This window comes from Rhincodon typus, chromosome 20, assembly GCF_021869965.1.
Source record: "Rhincodon typus isolate 14 chromosome 20, sRhiTyp1.1, whole genome shotgun sequence".
Lineage (NCBI taxonomy): Eukaryota > Metazoa > Chordata > Chondrichthyes > Orectolobiformes > Rhincodontidae > Rhincodon > Rhincodon typus.
Window position 1 is genome coordinate 33,848,275 of NC_063351.1, and position 21,548 is coordinate 33,869,822.

A 21,548-nucleotide genomic window follows, 5' to 3' on the forward strand; every position below is an offset into this window, starting at 1 on the left:
ACTAGCTGTCCAGCCAACTGAGCTAATAGACACCCAGAGCCTGGACCAAGTACAAGCCCGACTCTAAGTTACCACACATTCCAGCTACACAAAAGGGCCTACATGATATAACAAATTTGGTGCTGCACAACAGTCAATGAACTTGCTAGAGCAGTTTTCAGTGTAGTGTTCCTGTCACTGGTTTCTAAATTCACCTCTACTACTGACTGCCCTAGCTATGATCTATCAGATACAGTGCTTCTCACCAATACTGAGAAGAACAAGAGTAACAACGTTCAAATTTGCCTCCGAGTGACACACTATTCTGAAATTGTAGCTAATTCCTCTCAGAGAACACCATTGCCAAAAGGATTGTAGCAGTTCAATGACAAGGCCCACTTTGCCCTCTCAGGGTAACTAGAAATGGATAATAAATACCAGCCTTTCTAGCAATATCCACATCCTAAGAACATGTTTTTTTAAGACATCAAATATTGATCGTATTGCAGGGAATTCCTGATTTTTTCATTATGGTTAGAAATTTTGAGATTCTATTTTTCCACGAAACAATTAATCAATAACTTTGGGCATGATTAGTCACCGGAAAGTGGTGCAGAAAGTAATCACAAAATGAGTCATTGTTGGTGAGATAAAGGAATGCAGAACAAATTGTTAGTCTACCCCTCTGCAAACCAGCTGTTCTGTTTTGATTATTTTTAGAAGAGTGGAATGCAGTGCCAGAGGATTAAATTAGATTAACATTGTACATTTAGTGGCGTTAAAAAGTTCACATTTACTTCATGTCTGAAAACAAGATGAGGAAGAGGCAGAGCCGATTATATATCCCTCGGGGAGGGGCGACTGAGAGAAGGCTATGGCAGTAACAACAAAAAGAAACTGTTCTTGGCAATATCTGAGAGGTAAGAGTGGGAGTGAGCAAGAGCTGTACAACAGAAGCAAAGCATTGAGACAGCACAGTACAACCAACTGGTTTCAGGAAGATTGAGGAGGATAAGGATGCAAAATACAACTTGGTCACAGAGAATGTCAAAAGTGACAACAGTTCAGGGGCTCTGGAGAGAAAAAGGATGTTGCTATTAGGTTAATGAACATGAAGTAGGGCTCAAATGGCGAGCTTTAAATGCTTTTGAAAAATCATGAAAACTCTTCATATCTATCATTCTGCAACCCCACCCACACATAATATGGTGTGACAACAGTTTTCCAACCTTAAAATGTTGTCCCAGTGGGAAACAGTTTGAGAGTCCCAAAGCTAACAGTTTTAAGGGCATGGGGGCCAAGTGTATTATTTTTAAGGATGGGGTGATGATAGCAGTTTTTTCAGGACGATAGAGGAGTGAGAACCATTTACAACGTCAACAAGCTTGTAATAGTGATTGGACACTTTCAAAATCACATCCTCCAAATTTGTTAAAATTTAATCAATGCTACTTAGATGCCTTGCAACTCCCTGAACTCCTATAAAGGTTCATGCTTTCCCTTTCACAACCTCAATTTAGTTTACTCTTCTTACTACAAAAGACTTATATATGCTTCAGTAAAAGTTGGCTTCTAATGAATTAAAAGACAACACTGCTAAGTCAACGAGGTGTAGAGCTGGATGAACACAGCAAGCCAAGCAGCAGAGGAGCAGGGAAGCTGATGTTTCGGGCCTAGACCCTTCTTCAGCAAGCTAAAGTCTTGCATACAACTGACATACTGGTAACAGAAAGGAGAACAGTCATTCACCTGTACAGAATTTGAGTACTGCTGAGAAAAAGACACATTTTGTCAAAACGTCTCATCTTGCATTCATTCGGACAATCACAAGAAATAGGAAAGCAAAGAGAAAAATACATTTGCAATGTATGAGAGAAGAGTGCTGATTGGTTGGCAGGTGTACCCTGATTGATATAGGTGTTGCCATAATTGACATGCACTTTTTTTCCACCAATATTCAAGAAAGAAGAAAATTCTCAAAAAGATGGATTTTTTTTCAGAAAAGACTCAAAAAAGTGAACAGTAGATTATTAAACATGTAAAACAAGGAAAAAAAAACAATGACTACAAAGTCCCAAATCTCTTTTCAGAGTTCCATTGCTTACAGAGAAATTACACAATTACATTGAAATTACAATGTTGAAATCTGCATGTTCAACTATGTGAGTGTCTATCACTCATAAGAGCTGTAGACTTAACCCCACAGTCCTATTCCAATGTCTGTTTATTTCTTTTTCTGTCTAACACCTGATCTATTATTTAACATTAATATAAATCACTATTTCAAACACTAACCCTGTAATGCATTCTGCGGCCTCACAATCTGCTGTAGAGCTGGTTTTCTTGTTCTATTGCCTAAATAGTTTGGACACTTTAGTCATCGGAACCAGTTGTTTCCATCTACTCTACGCTTTTTCTTCATAATTTTGTGCACATCAGTCAAATCACCCTTCAAGCAATGAAAACAATCTCAGGAATTCATCAAGGAAAGTCTTATGTATTATTAACAATACACTATATGAGTCTGTAGGTATCTCTATCTGAGAACCGAGCAATAAATTGAATTTTGTTTCATCTGCAGGGTTATTAGAAAATTAATGTCTGGAGACCAATAAACAGGGTTCCATTTTCACACAGTGACCAAAACCGTCAGAAAGGCTATCAATACAGTGACCTTTAGAAAATTACTTCATGATTATTTACCCTCTTGAGATTTATTTGCACTTATCAATTACAATGGGGTGTCCAAAAAGTTAGCACTTAACGTGGTGAAATTTCAGACATATAGATATATTCCTATTCCCAGGTTATTCCAAAAAGGACAGAATTGGACTGCAATATCCTGCTCATGTCTTTTCAGAAAAAGGCTGGGGTAACTCACCACAGATTCCGTTTTGGACAGACAAGAAGAACCTCTCCAGAAACTGATGTGGCTCTTGTTTAAGGGTGTTGATTGTGCTTGGATCATGGTATTGGAACCTTGTTGCTGTTTTAACCAACGTACAGCTCTTGACTGTGAGCCTTACCTGTCCAGCATGCACCAACCCACACGGACCTTTCACCACTATTGATGACGAGATCATCTGTTCCCCTATTTCCAACCCTTCCTCCAACAGCAACTCAGCTATGTACCAGCAAAGTTCCTTTGCTCTATGTTGGTGGCTTCCTACTGCCTGGCTATCTGCTGTTGTTACCATTTCCAACTAGTTTTGGATGGACCTCTAACTTGGCCTATCAAAATGAGACCTAGCAGTTAAGCTGCTAAAGTGGGACCATTTATAACCTACACCCTTTGTCCTACAAATAGTGACCCTGTATTGTAGCCAACTTGGTTCTGCATTCTGAAATTGCTTTCCCTTCACGCTTGAAGATCTTCCGTAAAATACACTTCTTTGTTTGAACCCCTCACTACTCTTAGAGTCATAGAGATGTATAGCACAGAAACAGACCGTTCAGACCAACTCATCCATGCCGACCAGATATCCTAAATTAATCTAGTCTCATTTGCCAGCATTTGGCCCATATCCCTCTAAACTCTTCCTATTCATATACCCATCCTGGTGCCTTTTTAAATAGAACATTGAACATAGAACATAACAGTGCAGTACAGGCCCTTTGGCCCTCGATGTTGCGCCAACCTGTGAAACCAATCTGAAGCCCATCTAACCTAAACTATTCCATTATCATCCATATGTTTATCCAATGACCATTTAAATGCCCTTAAAGTTGGCGAGTCTACTATTTTTGCAGGCAGGGCATTCCACGCCCTTACTACTCTCTGAGTAAAGAACCTACCTCTGACATCTGTCCTATATCTATCACCCCTCAATGTCCCCCCATGCTAGCCATCACCATCCGAGGAAAAAGGCTCCCACTGTCCACCCTATCTAATCCTCTGATCATCTTGTATGTCTCTCTCAAGTCACCTCTTAACCTTCTTCTCTCTAACGAAAACAGCCTCAAGACCCTCAGCCTTTCCTCATAAGACCTTCCATCCATACCAGGCAACATCCTGGTAAATCTCCTCTGCACCCTTTCCAATGCTTCCACATCCTTCTTATAATGCGGTGACCAGAACTGTACGCAATACTCCAAGTGCGGCCGCACCAGAGTTTTGTACAGCTGCATCATGACCTCATGGCTCCGAAACTCAATCCCTCTACCAATAAAACGTAACATACTGTACGCCTTCTTAACAACGCTATCAACCTGGGTGGCAACTTTCAGTGATCTATGCACATGGACACCGAGATCTTTCTGCTCATCCACACTACCAAGAATCTTACCATTAGCCCAGTAGTCTATATTCCTGTTACTCCTTCCAAAGTGAATCACCTCACACTTTTCCGCATTAAACTCCATTTGCCACCTCTCAGCCCAGCTCTGCAGCTTCTCTATGTCCCTCTGTAACCCGCAACATCCTTCCGCACTATCCACAACTCCACCGACTTTGGTGTCATCCGCAAATTTACTAACCCATCCTTCTACGCCCTCATCCAGGTCATTTATAAAAATGACAAACAGCAGTGGCCCCAAAACAGATCCTTGAGGTACACCTCTAGTAACTGACAGTTACTGACTAGTAAATGTTGTAATTGTACCAGCCTCCACCACTTCCTCTAGCAGTTCAAGCCCCTGTGTGAAAAAGTTGCCCCTCAGATCAATCTTAAATCTTTCCCTTCTCACCTTAAAAACTTATGCCCTCTAGTTTTTTCACCCCAGGGCAAAGACCTTGTCTATTTACCCTATCCATGCTCTCATGATTTTATGAACTTCTATAAAGGTCACTCCTCAGCCTCTGATGCTCCAGGGAAAATAGCCCCAGACTATTCAGCCTCTCCCTTTGGCTCAAACCCTCCAATCCTGGCAATATCCTTGTAAATCTTTTCTGAACCCTTTCAAGTTTCACAACAGCCGCCCTATAGCAGGGAGACCAAAATTCGTAATATTGTCTTCAGTGCAGCATTTATTTTCTTCTAAATCCTTCAGTCAAGGACTACAGGACACTTCTCTATTCTAAAGGTACTTTAAAAATGCAAATCATTGTTCCTCGCCAAAGGGGTTCATCATTTGGTTTGTTTGGCTACTAAGAAAAATTATTCAGCTAATTTATTTACAAAGGGCTCCTGCTCTGCCAACTAGTATTGTGATGGCAGTGGGTTTGACAATTGATCAACTGAGAAGTAAAACGTTTTGGAATTTGCTGACATCTGGTATGCACAAGCAGCCAGATCAGCAAATTACGAATATCAGCCTTAATAAAAATCTGACGAAGGGGAAAATAGTTGCAAGCCTAGCGAGGAAGGGCAAGGAAGGAAAACTAACAGGATAGTTCTTCCACAGTCATGATGGGCCGATTAGCCTCATTGCGTGCCGTATCCTTACATGATTCTTTGATTTGTCACCATAGCAAACACTTCCGAGCAAAGTGCTTTTAAACATTGCTTTTTTAACGCCATTTTTCAAAATCAGAACGCTCTTTATTTGCACTAGGTACAATGAACTGCTAGTTAAGATAGAACAAGCTAGTTAACAACATGTTCATCGCTACTGCAGCTTTGTGGAATAAGATCATTGTGATTCCCATCCGACATCTCATTCAATAATTCCTAGTAATTTTACATCCCTACACTTAAAAGTCTCTGATATCAAAAGGTAAACTGATCAGCTCGCTAATTCACGTATCCTTCCATCCATATCCAGGAATTCCTTCCAACTCTCAACAAAGTGCGAGCAAATGAGCTCAATCAGTCCAGTTCGTTTTAAGAAGTACAAACGCAGTCGAAATAAGCTTCATTTTGACACTTCGAACGTTAAAGCAGCAAATACCTTTGTGTTTCAATCGGCTATGCATCTGTATTTTCGGTGCTATTTTGAGGAGCTTATCACACTGAGTAAACATACTTCACAATTCCCTTGAACCTCAAAACAAAATAGCAAACTCGTCGCACTCCATATCTAAGTTTGAGTTATAACACAGTCTATGTGGACAATGAAGTTGATTGAGCGACATGCACACAATATAACTGAATCTCTAGAAACAGTCGCTGTTAATTAAAATTAGAAATCCAGTAAATGCTTCAAGGAGAGTCCCTCAATCATAAAGATTGATAAAGTATACAGTTTGCAAAATAGAATGATTAAACAAGTTTAGAGCATGTTCAACGTAATGAAGAATATCAAAACTATTTAGTTCTTCTCAAGTCAAAAGGTTTATAGATAATTAAATACCAGAGTAACAACAGCCTGGAATTAAACAAGATTTATAAACAGTGTACCTTTTTCATTCACCATGACCATTTCATCTGCAGTAGCTCCGGTTAAGACTGTAAAACTACATTTGCATCTAAGTCCGCTTTTTGATCAGGCATCACTGATGATATCCCTGGTTTCTACATTCAGTAGTTAGTTTGCACAGCAGCCTTTAAGCAGTTCTGACAGCCTAAAGCAGGGTCTGAGTGTGACGGCTTGTCCGGAATTACTCCGCAATCCCTATGTGGATTCTGCCTTGTTGAAATAACCATTCACAGCTGCTATGCAGTGAATACAAATTCCACTGCTCTCCGTTGTCCTGCCCCTTCAATGACACAACAACACATTCTTTAACAGCACACATCAGAAAAGCACAGGGGGTGGGGTTGCCATCACTGCTGCTATTTTCAATGTATGACCTCTGCAAAACATACAAAAATTGCTGAGAGTGGAGTCATTTTCACGGCTGTTATACTTGCATGAGAAAATGTAACATGTGCGTCATTTTTGTTAAGGTTTTAGAAAGATCTAAATTCTCTGCTTCCCAAGGTGAGGCATGACAGTGCTTTGTAAGCTCTTTGCGCACCGTAGCCTTACTTCTTCAATTCATCGTTATAACATTATCACAAGCATCATCACTTCAAAATGCCTTCTCTTGCTCCGAATAGATATGGTAGTACAATGCAGTGCTTATCAAACTTTTCCCACTGTGTTCTTTACAAAATTAAGTCATGATTATTTACTGTCGATAACTATCTGTTTTTATAAATTATAATGGGCCTCCAAAGTTAGCAGGTAACATGTTGAAATTTCAGAGATATAATAGATATTCCTGTTTTCCTGATAACAAAAATCACTGTTTCTAGATTATTTCCAAAAAACGATAGAATTAGATAGCAATGTTAGATTGCAACCCATTTTGGGCTTTGTGAAACTGAGGGCGTGTTAGGGCAGGAGCTGTGAAACTTGGTCTGTACTCCACAATGGTCATTACTGCTGTGGATCTTGTGTCCCCAAAATGTTAGCTTGTGACCCCATCCCCACTTTGTGAACCCCTGGTATGGTGGTTTCATTATTGGACTTATATCACAGAATCACACATTACAAAGGAGGCTCTTCAGCCCACAACATCATCAAAAAGCTATTTGAAATACATTTTCCAGTGCTTGGCCCATAGCCCTGAATGTTATGATGTTTGTAATTAAGAGGCCTGGGCAAATAATGCAAAGAGTGTCAAGTCAAATACCACAAGTACAGTTTGGGAATTTGAATACATTTACAAGATTTGGAAATAAAAACAAACATATTGGTAAACAAAGAAGTGACCAAGAAGTTAGCAGGTTTACTATCTCCTTTACAGAACAAAACTTACTGTCCATACCAACCCAAACCACATGTAGCTCCAGTCCCAGTACAACATATTTGACCCTTAGCTGTACTCTTAAACAACTCAGCTCCATTAAACCACTACAAGGAATAACAAGAATAAAACTAGACAAACCATATGAGGAGGAATTAAGTGCCAAAGATTTGTGCTCTAGAACTAGCCAAGTTAAGCTAGTACAGTTACAACACTAGTGCCTATCTAATAAATCTGAAAATTGCCCTTTCCAGAAAAAGGAAGGACAACTTCAATCCAGCCAATTAACACTCCATCAGTCCATTCTCAATCGTCAAAGTGATGAAAATTGTGACTGGCAATGCTATCAAGTGGTACTTGCTCACCAAGAACCTGCGCACTAAAGTTCAGTTTGTGTTCCACCATGACCACACAGCCTAGAATTCATTACAGGCTTGTTGCAAACATAGACACAAAAGCTAGTCTCCAGAGATGAGGTGACAGTGACTGCCTTTCAAATCAAGGCAGCATCAATCCCAGTGTTGCATTAAGAAACCCTTCTAAAATTGTAACAAAAGGAATCAAAGCATATTCCACATTGGTTGGGGTCATAACTAGTAAAAAAAGATGGCTCTGAGTATTGCAGGCTACTCATCTAAATCATAAGATATTGCTGTAGAGGTTCCTCAGGACCGTGTCCAAATCCCAATCATCTGTAGTTGCTTCAATCAGTGACCTTCCCTCCATCGTTACATCAAAATCAGGGATACTCACTGATAACTGAAAGGGAATTAAGTTCCATTCACAAATCTTCAGATAATGAATTGGGGGCCATGAATTCAAAGCATGGACAACATTCAGATCAATGTGTTGTGTAGCAGGTAATATTTGCATTACAACAGTGACAGCCGATTACCGCTTCTGCCAAGAGAGCACCTTCCCTTAACATTCAATGGCATTACCACTGCTGAATGTTCCACCATCAAAATCCAAGGGATTACCATTGACCAGAAACTCCACTGAACCAGCCACATACAGAGTATGATTCCATTCTGTAGAACAATCTTAATATTATTAGTCTAGTATTCAAAGGCCTGAACTAATGATTGAGATACGAATTCAAAGTCCATCATCATAGCTAGGAAAATTTAAACCTGGTTAATGAAACAAAACCTAGATTTAAAATCCTGGCAGTGTGGCCATGAATCCAATGGATTATGGTGAAAAACACACCTGCCTCACTGACGCCCTTTAGAAAAATAAATTTGTTGCACATATTCAGTGTGACCTATACTACAAACTGATTAACTCTTAGTTCCTTTCTGAAATGGCCTGATAAAACACCCAGAATTACTGAACTGTTACATCACAGAATGAGGTGATTTGGTTCATCATGCCTGTGCCAGCTCTCTAAATAAACACCTCACTTAGTGCCATTCTCCTGCCTTGTCCTTATGCTGCACTTGTTCTTTTACAAAATAATCTAATTCCTCTGCGATTGTGTCAATTGAACCTGCCTCCACCACACTGTCAGACAGTGCATTCCAGACCGTAAACTGCTCACTGCACAAGAAAGGTTTTTATATATGACTTTTTCTTCTGTTATTAATTATTTTAAAGTCTGTGCCTTTTTGTTCTTGATCCTATCACAAGTGGGAACATTTTCTCCCTATTTATTCTGTTCGGATCTCTCATGACTTTAAATACTTCAATCATATCTTCGCTCAGCCTTCTCTTCTCCAAGCTATCTTCATCACAGCGACCCCTTATCTCTGGAGTCATTCTTATAGACCTCTCCTGCACTTCTTCCAAAACCTTCACATTTTCCCTAAAATATAGTGCCCAGTACTGATTGCAATACTCTAGCTGAGACCAAATCAGAGTCTTGTGTATGTTCAACATAAACTCCTTGCTCCTGTTCTCTGTGGCCCTATTAATAAAGCCATGATACAGTATGTTTTATCAACTGTGCTCTCAAACTGCCCTTCCATCAATGACTTAAACATATACATGTCCAGAATCATCTGCTCCTGCAAATGCTTATATTCTTTATTTTCTTCATGTTTTCCTAAACAAATTGTATTACTGCACACTTTTCCACATTGAATTTCATCTAACAACTATCTGCCCATTCCATCCAACCCCAGTGGTTTTCTTCAAAATTTCTCAATGGAAATTAGAAATGGACAGTAAGTGCTTTGCCTGTGAAACCGCCATCTGGTGAATGAATAAAAATAAAATCGACATAGCTGGTCTAATGAATGCCTCACAGTCTTCTTCATGAATATCTGGAGTTGGAACCAACATTGACAAAGTTGTCCCACAGACTTTTTTTTCGTTATTCATTCACGTGATGTGGACATTGCTGGTTAGGCCCAGCATTTATTGCCCCATCCCTAATTTCCCAGGGGGCAATTAAGAGGCAACCACACATTGCTGTGGGTCTAGAGTCACATGTAGGCCAGACCAGGTAAGGATGGCAGTTTCCTTCCCTAAAGGATATTAGTGAACCAGACGGGTTTTTCCCCGACAATCAACAATGGATTCATGGTAATCACTAGATTCTTAATTCCAGATATTTTTATTGAATTCAAATTCCACTATCTGCCGTGGCAGGATTCGAACCTGGGTTCCCAGAGCATTATCTGGGTCTCCCGGATTAACAGTCCAGAAATAATACCACCAGGCCACTGCCTCCCCATGACAAGCAACAACTTGGCATAATGATATGACCAGTCCCTGAGTGAGAATTTATTATGGTTCCAGATGAGATATCTCAAATTACTAAACTTCCAGCTGAGCAGGGATGAACTGGCTCCCCTTCTTTATTTACCCTGTCAGTTGGTCGAAGGTTAATTTAGAAAGAATCCCTTCCCTTGTGGATGTCTTTTTTCCAGGCCAAATGATTTTACGTTGAAAAAGGAGCCAATTTAATCAAATTTAAGTTAATGAACAAGTGAGTTTGTTAGTTACTAAATGCAAGTAGAAATAATTATGCAACACGACTACACAGATTTAAAATGAGAGGTGAGTTGAGTCCAACACATTTTTTTTGAAAGAAGATATGCAGTTCAGTCTCTGAGTTCCTTGAGGAATAAATGATGGGATGCTATGGCCATACTGGTAGCACAGATGTTGGTAAACAAGTGAATGATTTTGAGATGCTTGACTTTGCAGGACATTTGAAATTCTTTCGTACTGTTTCCTTTCCTGTGGCTTGCAGCACACAGATAAAGAGACAATCTTTTCCTTTTTATATTCAGTGCAGTGTTCAATGGGTATCCTCAAGTTGTGACCTCAAAGCATACTGGTCCGTGAACACATACAGACCAGTCAGTACAGTTGGTTATTCTGTATTCCTAGAAGGGCAAATGCAAACATTTATTTCGCTGCCTGGACCTAGTCTGGAATATAACCCACAGGAGATGTTTACTGGCTGGGAAGAAGAAATTTGATTGCCTTACAGTTTTGCCTTTTGGAAGTCTTGCTCTTTGAAGTTTCCTTTACACCCTATAAGGTGTGATTTTCCACAGGTTCACACTGGGAATCTATCCGCAGTCAGTGCAGCCCAGTGCTCAGAAGCTACGTTTATCAGCCAGGTTTGGTTTGCAATCTTTGTTTCAGAATAATAGGTCATGTCCAAAAGTTTAATAAGTCTATGAGTAATTTAAGGTTCTGATCTGTCGGCATAACAACACTCATACTCCAGAATCCTTCACCATTCCTGGGTACATTCTATCCCACTGGCAGTGCAGACCCACCAAAGTTCAGGGTACAGCATTGTATGGTTGGATGGGAATGACACTCAATATTGTCACTGGGTCCAATGAAGTGTCATGTTTTCAAGTCAACGAAGATCAAGAAAGTGTCCTGCTGATTACTACCTTCAGCCCTCTCATAACTGATGAATCAACATCCCTCCATGGTGAACACCCTGTGGAAGAAGCACTGAAGGCAACAAGGGCACAAAAATGCTATCTGAAGAATGAGGATAAAAATGCTCCTTCGTACACTTTCTGCTTCCTGTGCTCTTTACTGTGCTGAAATCAAGATTTATCAGTATCTCCTCCTCTAAGCCATTCTTTCCCATTTTTCCTTTTACATCGGATAGGACAGCATTTCGATTTGGCTGGTTACCAAATACATAAAGTCTGTTAAAGTGTCTACAGACAAAACAGAACATTGAAAATGGGTTTTCATTAGAGAAGCTGGCAGAATGCCAACAATTTTGGACTCGACTCTTTCATACTTTAGGAATGAAGTACACCATCACAGGGTTTACACAATATAGAGGCTGCTTTAATCTGACATCCTCTATTAAAGCTGCAGGCTTTTACAACCCAAATTACCACTTCCCAATTAACTTAGCTCTGTCCTCTTGCGTTTGATTTTGATGGTGTCCTACAACTTGGAACTTAACCCCAAGTACAAGAATATAGACAGGCTTAACTTGGTTTAGAGACAGGCTGAAATCTTATGCTTGCCACAGGAGTAGGGAGTGGCCTGGCAACCTTTGGCCAGTTGAGACAGTTCAGAAGCCAGTGAATAATTGCTATGCCACCCCGCCAAGCCATTGTCCATGCTCTACCATTCCCACCATCATGCCCCATCAGTAAGCCTTCCTTTATGCTTTAATCTTATTCGTCATCGAGGCACAGCACTTCTGAACCTGTTAGTTATATAAAACTGAACATGGGAAGTGTTCAATAGGGGAAAACAGGAATAACTGTGGCAGCTGCATGTCAATATGAATGCAGTATTAAATATTAATGAGTAATTACCATTTTATTTATATAACTCCGACAAAAACTCCAGTGTCACTGCCTGATAAAAATAATGCTTAGTTATCTGGCTTTTGAATGAATATACCTTCAAGTTAAAAGACAGAGAACGTGGAACTGGATAGTCTCTGAAACCAGTCACGGAGATCATGCTGTGTGATTAGCTCATGCCTGTTTGATACAGGCAGTGTGCAAACATTGTGCTACTTTCTAATTTACGTGGTGGTTATGTGTAGCCCTGTGCTAAATGAGTCACTGCACAGCTCAGCAGAGGTCCCAATTTGACTCGAAGGTAGCACTGCTTAGAGCAAGCCTGTACTACTTAAATCCGATCTGTATATCTTAAAGGGGAGGTGCATTCTGGCTGGACCAGGATCTAGAAGTTGCTGTGCCACATCAAGGATTTAGTGTGTGCGGCAGGCTCTCAGATGCAGCACTGGAGGCCATGGTACAGGAAAGGGAGTTGAGTAGAAATGTCAGACAAACACTCAGAAGGTAGTGAGGGCACATATCCATTGTGATAGATGCATACAGTGTAGCCCAAGGACTATAATACCACTCGCCAAGAATTTCACATCACCTCACAGGAGCACTTTAGAAAGTCTTTGAATTCAGGTTAAGTGAAACATTCTTATGTACAAACCATCAGCTGGACACAATAGCCACACTATTCAACAAAGGCAGTGATGTCAACCAAACACACTGCATCACACTCGCTGACACATATATCTCTCCCTTACAAGACAAGTTGGCTCACAATAGGAAGAAGCAGGACCTAACAGGCCTGGGACAGTCAGGTTGCATGTCCTTATCTTCATGCAGTAGACAATGGTCAACGTCGGCAGAAGAACAATGATTGAGACCATGAACAGAGGCAGGGCTGAAACCATTGATATTGATGGTATTCCCATATCTAACCCTCTTTTTCACATGCCCCTTAGCCCTTTGTCTCATAATTTCTTCTGGTATGCAAGCTGCAGATGCTGTAAGCATGCACTCCTTGTCTTCTTCCTCTCCCAATCCCATCAATGTGCCTTTCGTCCTTCAGACGTTGAGTTTCCGCAACCTGGCCAGATAGCGGTTGAGGAGCAAAAAGGGGTAAAGGAAGAAGAAACTGATGAATAAACATCATCATTCATCTCTGACACTCACAGTAACACTTTACATACCTTAAAACTTTGCTCAGAGGCAGGATCTGCATGAATTGACATATTGGGCACGTGCGACCTAAAGCCCAGCTGGGGAGAAGAGAGTAGAGCAGGTACCTGCTCACCAGAAAGCAAGGTCCAGTACAGGTCCTGCTGCAGAAGTCGCACATGAAGATGTTGATAGACAAAATATGGAAAAGACCAGAGGTCATACTGAAAGGACACACTGGCATCTCCCCAGTGAAAATCAGCAGCTGTCTGCCTGCCATGCTGCAACCACTGGACTGGCATGATAGGTGCATCAGGACATGCAAAGGCACACGGAAGATGTCACTGAGAGAATACACAAGGATGATTAGTCAACAGAGTTATACAGAATTTTTGATGGTTTGTTTGATAACTTTGGTTTGGGATATTTATTTTATGGAGGCTTTTATTTCAGGAATTTATCTAAGAGAACTTCATGATGATGCATACCGAGAGGAGCCAAAGTATGCAATTTTTAGTGAATGGGTATGTGGGGTTGCATTCAACTGATCACAGACAGCCCAATCAGTGAGGGTACCTGATGATGGCCTCCTCCCTTCCACTTCCAGCACCTCTACTGCTTGCCAGAGGCCTTCCAGCAAAGTCTGTGCCCTCAGGAAGGAGAGGTATGCAGACCATGGTTATTCATGCCACATGCTCTAGCAAGTAATCAGACATTTTCCGATGCAGTCCAGACAGCAGGATTGCTTAAGCATCGCAACAGTCTGCTCAATTATATTGCGTATAGAGACAAAACTCACATTGCACGTACACTGCCCATGTGTCTGTGGGTTACATGCAGGAGTCTTAAATCAGGGTAGATTTATTACCCAATAGTGACATCCAGTCTCTTATGTTGTCTTAAACATTGATGGTACAGTGAAATGATGCAAAATTCAGGCACCTTGGCTGTTGGTAGGATAGCAGCATGATACGTTGAGTATGATTGCACACTAGCTGCATATTGAAGGGGTAGAACCTTTTACCATTGGAATACATCGATGAAATTTCGATGTTTGGGGGACATTTCTGACGTGAGATGCAGCACCACAAAGTAGCATGTCTGCAATCAATGATACCTTGCACCATCCACTGTCCTGCACACCCAGCTTGGTTCTGTCTGGAAAGAGAGGAGGCAATAAAATCTATTCTTTTTGTTTAGAGACTGTCAGTCATCTACATTATATAGTAAAGGATGGTAAATTGTGAAGTGCTGCATACTGCCTTTACTAGAAGAGCACAACTTAAAACAAGTTCATGGGCACAGTCACAGTAATCAGCATTGGCAATGCTAGGGGCAGATTTCAGCAAGCGCCTCCTTGCTCAATCAAAAACCTCACGCACACTGTTCCTGGTTTAAGGTGAAGCAGGAGAAAAGCTCCTTGAAGACCCTGGATACACACGTTCTCCTGTTGAAAGACCTGTATCCTTTCTCTTCAAGCAGCATGTGACCTGTTTTTTCACCTCTGCTCTTTCTTCCCGTCTTGCTGCAGGCCTAAGTGGATAGAAACTTTAGCATCCTGGTCTGGGGCCAAATCGGAATGGAACCATTGAAGTCAGAAGCAAGACCTTTACTATGTGTCATTCCTCTTGCTGTAGACTTCACCCAATTTAGTAGCAGTACAAATCATCAAACATTCTGAGCTCTGAGACGCAGAAGAATCTGGGTGTCTTCATGCGTGAATCATAAATCATGCAGATACAGCAAGTAATTAGGAGAAAAATAGAATGTTATAATTTATTGTGAATGAATTGAACAAAAAGGTTATGCTTCAGTGAGGTGGTGAGGTCACATCTGGAGTATTGTGCACCCAGTACAGATCACCTTTGTAAAGAAAGGTTAAAAAAGCATTGGAAACAGTTCACAGTTTTACCACTTGATACCTGGATTGCCTCATGAAAAATTTGTAGACTGGCTAAGAATGATATTCACTGGAGTTTACAGGAGCATGAGACAACTTGATTGCAATAAGTAAGAAGCTAAGTCATCTTTATCTGCCCACAGTAGATAATTCCTGTGCACACTCCCAACTACTAATGAGCTCATGGAAAGGGATCCTGGCATGGTCAGTATGACTCAGATGCTATTTTGTCCTGAAAATTGCACCTGTACCACTGAACAAATGAGAGCATAGCACCCAAATGTTACTGCCAAGACTTCTTTATCACAAAGAAACAAATGATAAAGTCTGAAAGTTCAATTTACGAACTTACTCCATGATGACGTTTATTCTTCAATTTTACTACCTATTTAAAGGTAGATTTTATTATCGTGAAACAATCCTGTTGGAAGCAGAGCAAAACTCTTATTTGTGCAGCATTTGTGGTACAATCTTCAGAATTATCTAAATGCTCTTGTATTTAAAAGTCAAAGGATGCTACATGCTCTGTATATATAATCCCTAACTAATGCTCAATAATACCTTATATATTTCGATGTGCAAGAATAGGAGACAGGTAGAAAAGTCTTCATTTCAGGCAAGTGCCTATGCGGTATCAGTTACAAGCTCAATTCAGAACATTGCATTCTTTGGCCTGGATTCCCATCCATGAGTCAGGTGCACAGAGTTGGAAGAATGTTTGGCTCTGTAAACCTGACTTCTAAAAATGTCTGAACCCTTCTTCAGAAATGGGGAGGGGGAAGGGAGCTCAGAAATAAATAGAGAGGAGGGGTGGGGCTGGGGAAGGTAGGTGGGATGGTGATAGGTGAGTGCAGGCAGGGAGTGGTGGGGATTGGTCAATGAGGTGGGAGGGGCAGATGGCCTATTTCTTTAACCATGAGTCTAACCCACCCTCTGCAGACCCCTTCTCCCACCTCCAACAAACCCCATCCTCCTTGAAACCACCCCATGACCTCTTCATTTCCAACTTCTTTCCCACCTATCCACGCTCACTCCCCCCCAACCCCACACCATTACTTACAGAAATTTACGTGGGTTTTACAATAATTCTATAGTTTATCATACATACCAATTCCCACCCTTCTCATCTGGATCCTTTTCACGTCCAGAAGACTAACCCCATGGGGGAAATATCTAGCTCTTAAATACAAAGTCCAATGAGCATCACTTGCTCTCAATCAGCTCTGAAGGAGATATTCTAGATGACCTTTAAAGGGATCTGCACTTAACACCGACAGCCTGGACATCAGATTTTCATTCCAGGATGACGATATTCCTTGCTAACTGGGCTAACCAACCTCACAATGAGAGCGGAGGTGTGTGGAAGTTTGAAATAAACATAATTTAAAGCATAAAAATCCCTCCAACATTCAATACTAACACTTCTCGCTGCCACAATTCCCCTAGTCCCATCCAATGCCAACCCATACTCCACTTCCTTCACCATTTATTATCCCTAAGCCAAATTAATGTCAACTCTTCCAACCCTTTGCTTTCCCCACCCCTTGTCCATCGACCTACCATGCTGACTCATCCAGAATCCACCATGAGCAAACCTCAGGGCCCTTTCACAGATGAGATAAAATAAAGTTTTCTGTGTCTGTTGCAGACTTCAATGTATTGCAAAAAAGACTTTCATTCATAGAAATCCATTTACTACAATTACATAAAGCATCATACCAACAAACATCTCAGTAAAGTGTACAATCCCATATAACAAGTATTGCAAGTCATTGTCCCCACTTCAAGTGGTCTATAACTACTCGAGTCTATAGCCAAAGAAGGGCTTCTCGGACTTAGCCATTAGTATTCTTGTCTGGCTTGCTACTACTCTGCCGTGGAAGTAAATTTCTAAAATCTCTCTCTGCATACTTACATGCTTCTTATAATTTCTCAAAAGTTATTGAAACCCCCTGCTATCATTTTGAAGCATTTACTTTATTTTCTTTGGTTTATTTACAAACATACAACATACCCATAGAAATGGACAATGAACACATTCCCCCACCATGTCCCTTATGTGAACTACATAATGATTTCTTACGCAAATAATTGGATAAAAAGCTTCAAAGCTAACTTGCATTAAATGACTGTAAATAGAGTAAAAAGATTTTCCATTTTTCTAAATTAATTCAAAGCATTGATTTCACTTCCCAAATTACACTAATTTCTTATTGGCTTCTAGTTTTTGCTTCCAAAATTCCAAATTCCAATCATGTTACACTTAAATACAGTAAGAACACAGCAATAACTACTGACAGGTAAACATTTGGTTTAACTCAACCAGATTTCTTATGGAGTTTTGTAGGTATGGGTGGTCTTGTTATCTGGGAGTTAGGGGAGAAACATTTTTTTCTGCCACATTTATGATCAGTTTAAAAAAAAAACAAGTTCATTTGAAAGTTGTATTTAAAAATATAGTGATAATAATGTAATTGCAAATGCTCTGATAATTAAACAGTGGCAAGTTAAAATTCAGTGTCTGGCAAGCTGGATATGGTCTATGCTCCACGTTGAATGTTATTCAAATAGGAAATGCATTCAGGTAGCTGCCATAAGGTCTTTGTGGCTAAATGTATCACAGGGTATCCATTTCACAAAATTCTTCTAGCTTCACTCAGTTAATTTTTCTTTAAGGAAGTTCAACAACAGAAATCATCTTCTCTCCCATTTGTAACTTTTTTTAAAAATCTTGTCTTTTGTCCACTTCGTATCAGGGAAGAAATGCTAGTAAAGAATACTGCAAACATTGATTCACAGTCTGGCTTGGAAATGAACTCTGGAAGCAGCCACAGTAAAGTAGTGACAGTGAAATGCTTCCACTGGAGATCACCAGTACACATGCATGGACCTCATCAACTGCATCTCTTGGTAGGGACTAAGTAAATTAACTTTCAAAACCCAAGAATATTCACAAATAGCTCCTTTGAACCTGAGCATTTGAGCACAGAAAGATCTCGCCTACATAACTGTGAAATAGCTAATACCAGAGGTGACTGCCAATGTACAATCCACCAAGGCTTAACGGTAAAGCTCTTGCCTCTTGAGTCAGGAGATCATGGGTTCAAGTCAGAATACAAACCCTGAATGCAGAATTCAGGCCATCACTTTAGTGTAACACTGAAGAGGCCAGAGATTTTGCTTTTCTGATGATAAGTTCAACTAAGATTCTGTCTGCCTGCTCAAGAGAATAAAAATGATCCGAAGGCAGTATTTGAAGAAAAGCAGAGAAAGTTGGGCAAATATTCATTGGTCAACAGACAACTGGCTGTAAAATGCTCTTGATTGTCCTGAGGTGGTGATAGATGTTATATATTCAAGTGACCTTTCTCTATCCGTTTGTCACAAACTAACAATCAATGTTGAAAAGCTTAAAACAGATTTTGCAAAGAAAGAATTGGAAAGAAAACCTTGTGCAAAGTCCTATCCAGTAATAAGCAATGTGCTGTACCATATCCAGCTTGCTCAACAGATTTTACACTGATTAATGCTTTTGCTGCAAGGAAACTCCATTTAATACCCACTCTTTTTTTAAGAAAAAAAGGAGCTGTCCACAGATATTGTCCTTTCATCAGGGTGGCAACTAGCCAAGAGCATGTTGGAAAACCAACCAGGCCTGCTTCATGCACGGAAACACTCATGAAAGAGACAAGACCAGGAATTAAAGAGCAACCAAAGTACTTTCAGCCTTTGATCATTGCAGAATTTAATTATGCGTTCTGTTTGGGACACGTCAAGAAAGCATCTGTGATTCACTAACATTTGAACAGATTGACAACCGTGCTGTCAGAGCAAAAGTAAAGAAGTGAATTGCAAGTGCCAAGAAGCAAACATAAATACTGAACTAAAAAAAATGATGCGGTAATTGTTTAGCCATGGCGCCATCCAAACTGTCCTTGTTGGGCTGAATAAGAAGCTGCTATAAAAAAAAGATAAGTTCAGACCAGACAAGAGACAAAGGAGGGAAGAATAGAATATTTGTGTAAACTGTTAATTGGAACTTTGAACTTTTATTTATTTTTCCTGCTGGTTCTGTAAAAAGGCCCAAAATTCTGATAAGTTTTATGCTGTTTATAAGTTATGTTCCCACAGACTGGATTCAGATTACCAAAACATCTTTTGCTTCAGAGAATTATAAGCAAAAGAAAACCCTCTCACTTCACCTGTCTTGGTTGAACAATGCAGTAATCAGATGACTGACTAGTCAGTTACTTCTGATACTGGTGTAATAACGCTGTTCCTCCACCTAAACTCTGATGGAAGTGGAATCCTCAAAAGTCCTCCTGAAAGACTGAAACAAACAGACAGGGTTTAGGTTTAAGATCTTATGTGCTGAACAGCATCTCTGATGTAGCAGCACATCCTGAGTATTGAAACATTCCTTCAATACATCACTGTCAGAACTTAATCTGAAACTGTTCAAGTTTCCAAAAACATGATGTAGTGCTGTAAAATTAGTGTCAGATAATGAGTTCCATGATCTTCTACTAAAGCGTGTCAAATTGTTAATTTAAAGTTGTTTCTAAAACTACTTTTTCCAACAGTCACAAAAATGTAAAGTTCCAACTTGTTGATTTTTGTAAGTACTTATCTGGCAGCTTTCCGAAAAGCTGAAAGTTGTAATTTCAAAACGGCAAATTTAGAGAAATGACAAAGTTTCAAACAAGGACAAAAACAGATGGCAGGTTAGGTGAGGATTGTTTCAAGTAACATGTTTTAATGGCTGCCAAAGGTAAAGCAAAACCACTGAGGCCACATAACTACAGCAAGCCAGCCAGTAAACTACATACAAATGGAATACTCCAAGCAAGAAGCATAAGCAAACATCTTGGTGGTCAAAGTGTCCATATTAACATTGACACCCTAATATGCCACACCACCTGTAACACTGTATCCCAACAGGTCTTCACTTCAGGAAAGAGGGGTGAAGATAGAATCTTTCTATAGCTCACTGATTAGGACGTAGGAACTTGTCAGGATGCTTGTGCGCAACTACTGCAGCTGGCATTCCTATTAAACATGTATACCACCCCGACTGCCAAGACCTGTCATTAACTTCACATGACTGTGGGTTTGGTGACCTTAGCATTTCCTTGATCGGGGAGCTTTAATCAACAGCCTAGACAAATAGTTCCTGCACATACAGAAATAATCTCTCAAACTGCTTGAAATGCTACAAAAATAGAAAGGTAGAAAAATTTGGAGTAAGTGAATGGAGTTTACAGTTAGATGTTTAAATTACAGCCTGTAAGCCAAGTGCAGGCACGAAACCTCAGAAATTTGATCTATTAAGGCAAAGTAGTCTCATTTATGCTTATATTTCTTGCTGATTTGTCCCATTTTAATACTGTGCACCAAAAAGTTCACAATTAGTGCTCATACAAATTTCTCTTTGGTGGGTAAATCTTAAATCAGATCACCGATATCATCTGCAAAAGTAATCTCCGATTGATACAGATTAGTAGGAACATTCCTTTAAATTTTTTGTCTAGATTTTCCTGCACTGTTTATGGTTCATGATGCATCATAATGTAGACCCAAACAACTCTTAAGAGGCTATATTTGTGGCTACTTTACTTTTGACTCATCCGTAAGTAGACAGGGTAATTTTTTTTTGCTTTCTCCAAGCCTCAAAAGCCCACTATGGCTTATGTTTCAGTACTATCAAACCAATTCATAATGAACACTATTCAATAGCACAAAACTGCCAACAAGTCAACCCTCTTACTCAAAGAGATCATAAGGCAAACTGGTTTGAGAAATTATGCATGCATAAAAAGGGCTTCCTTGAGATTAGTGATGAGGATGTGTAGCCAAATGCATGAAAATCGAGCTTTATTCTAGTCCAGCCGATAGCATATCAAAATGGAAATGAGTAGAATTCTCAAAAACTGCACAAAATCCACCTAAGAAAATAAACATTATTGTTACTTTCAGTTTCTGGCTTGATCCATCGTACTTTTAATATCCAGTGCCGCGGGTAAGGACGGTCATATGAAAGGAAAAAGAAAATCTCTCATTTAGTCTTTTGAAGGAGCGACAAAGAGAATTGCCGTAGAATCCCTACAGCTTTTTGGCCCAACAAGTCCACACTGACCCTCAGACATCCCACCCAGACCCA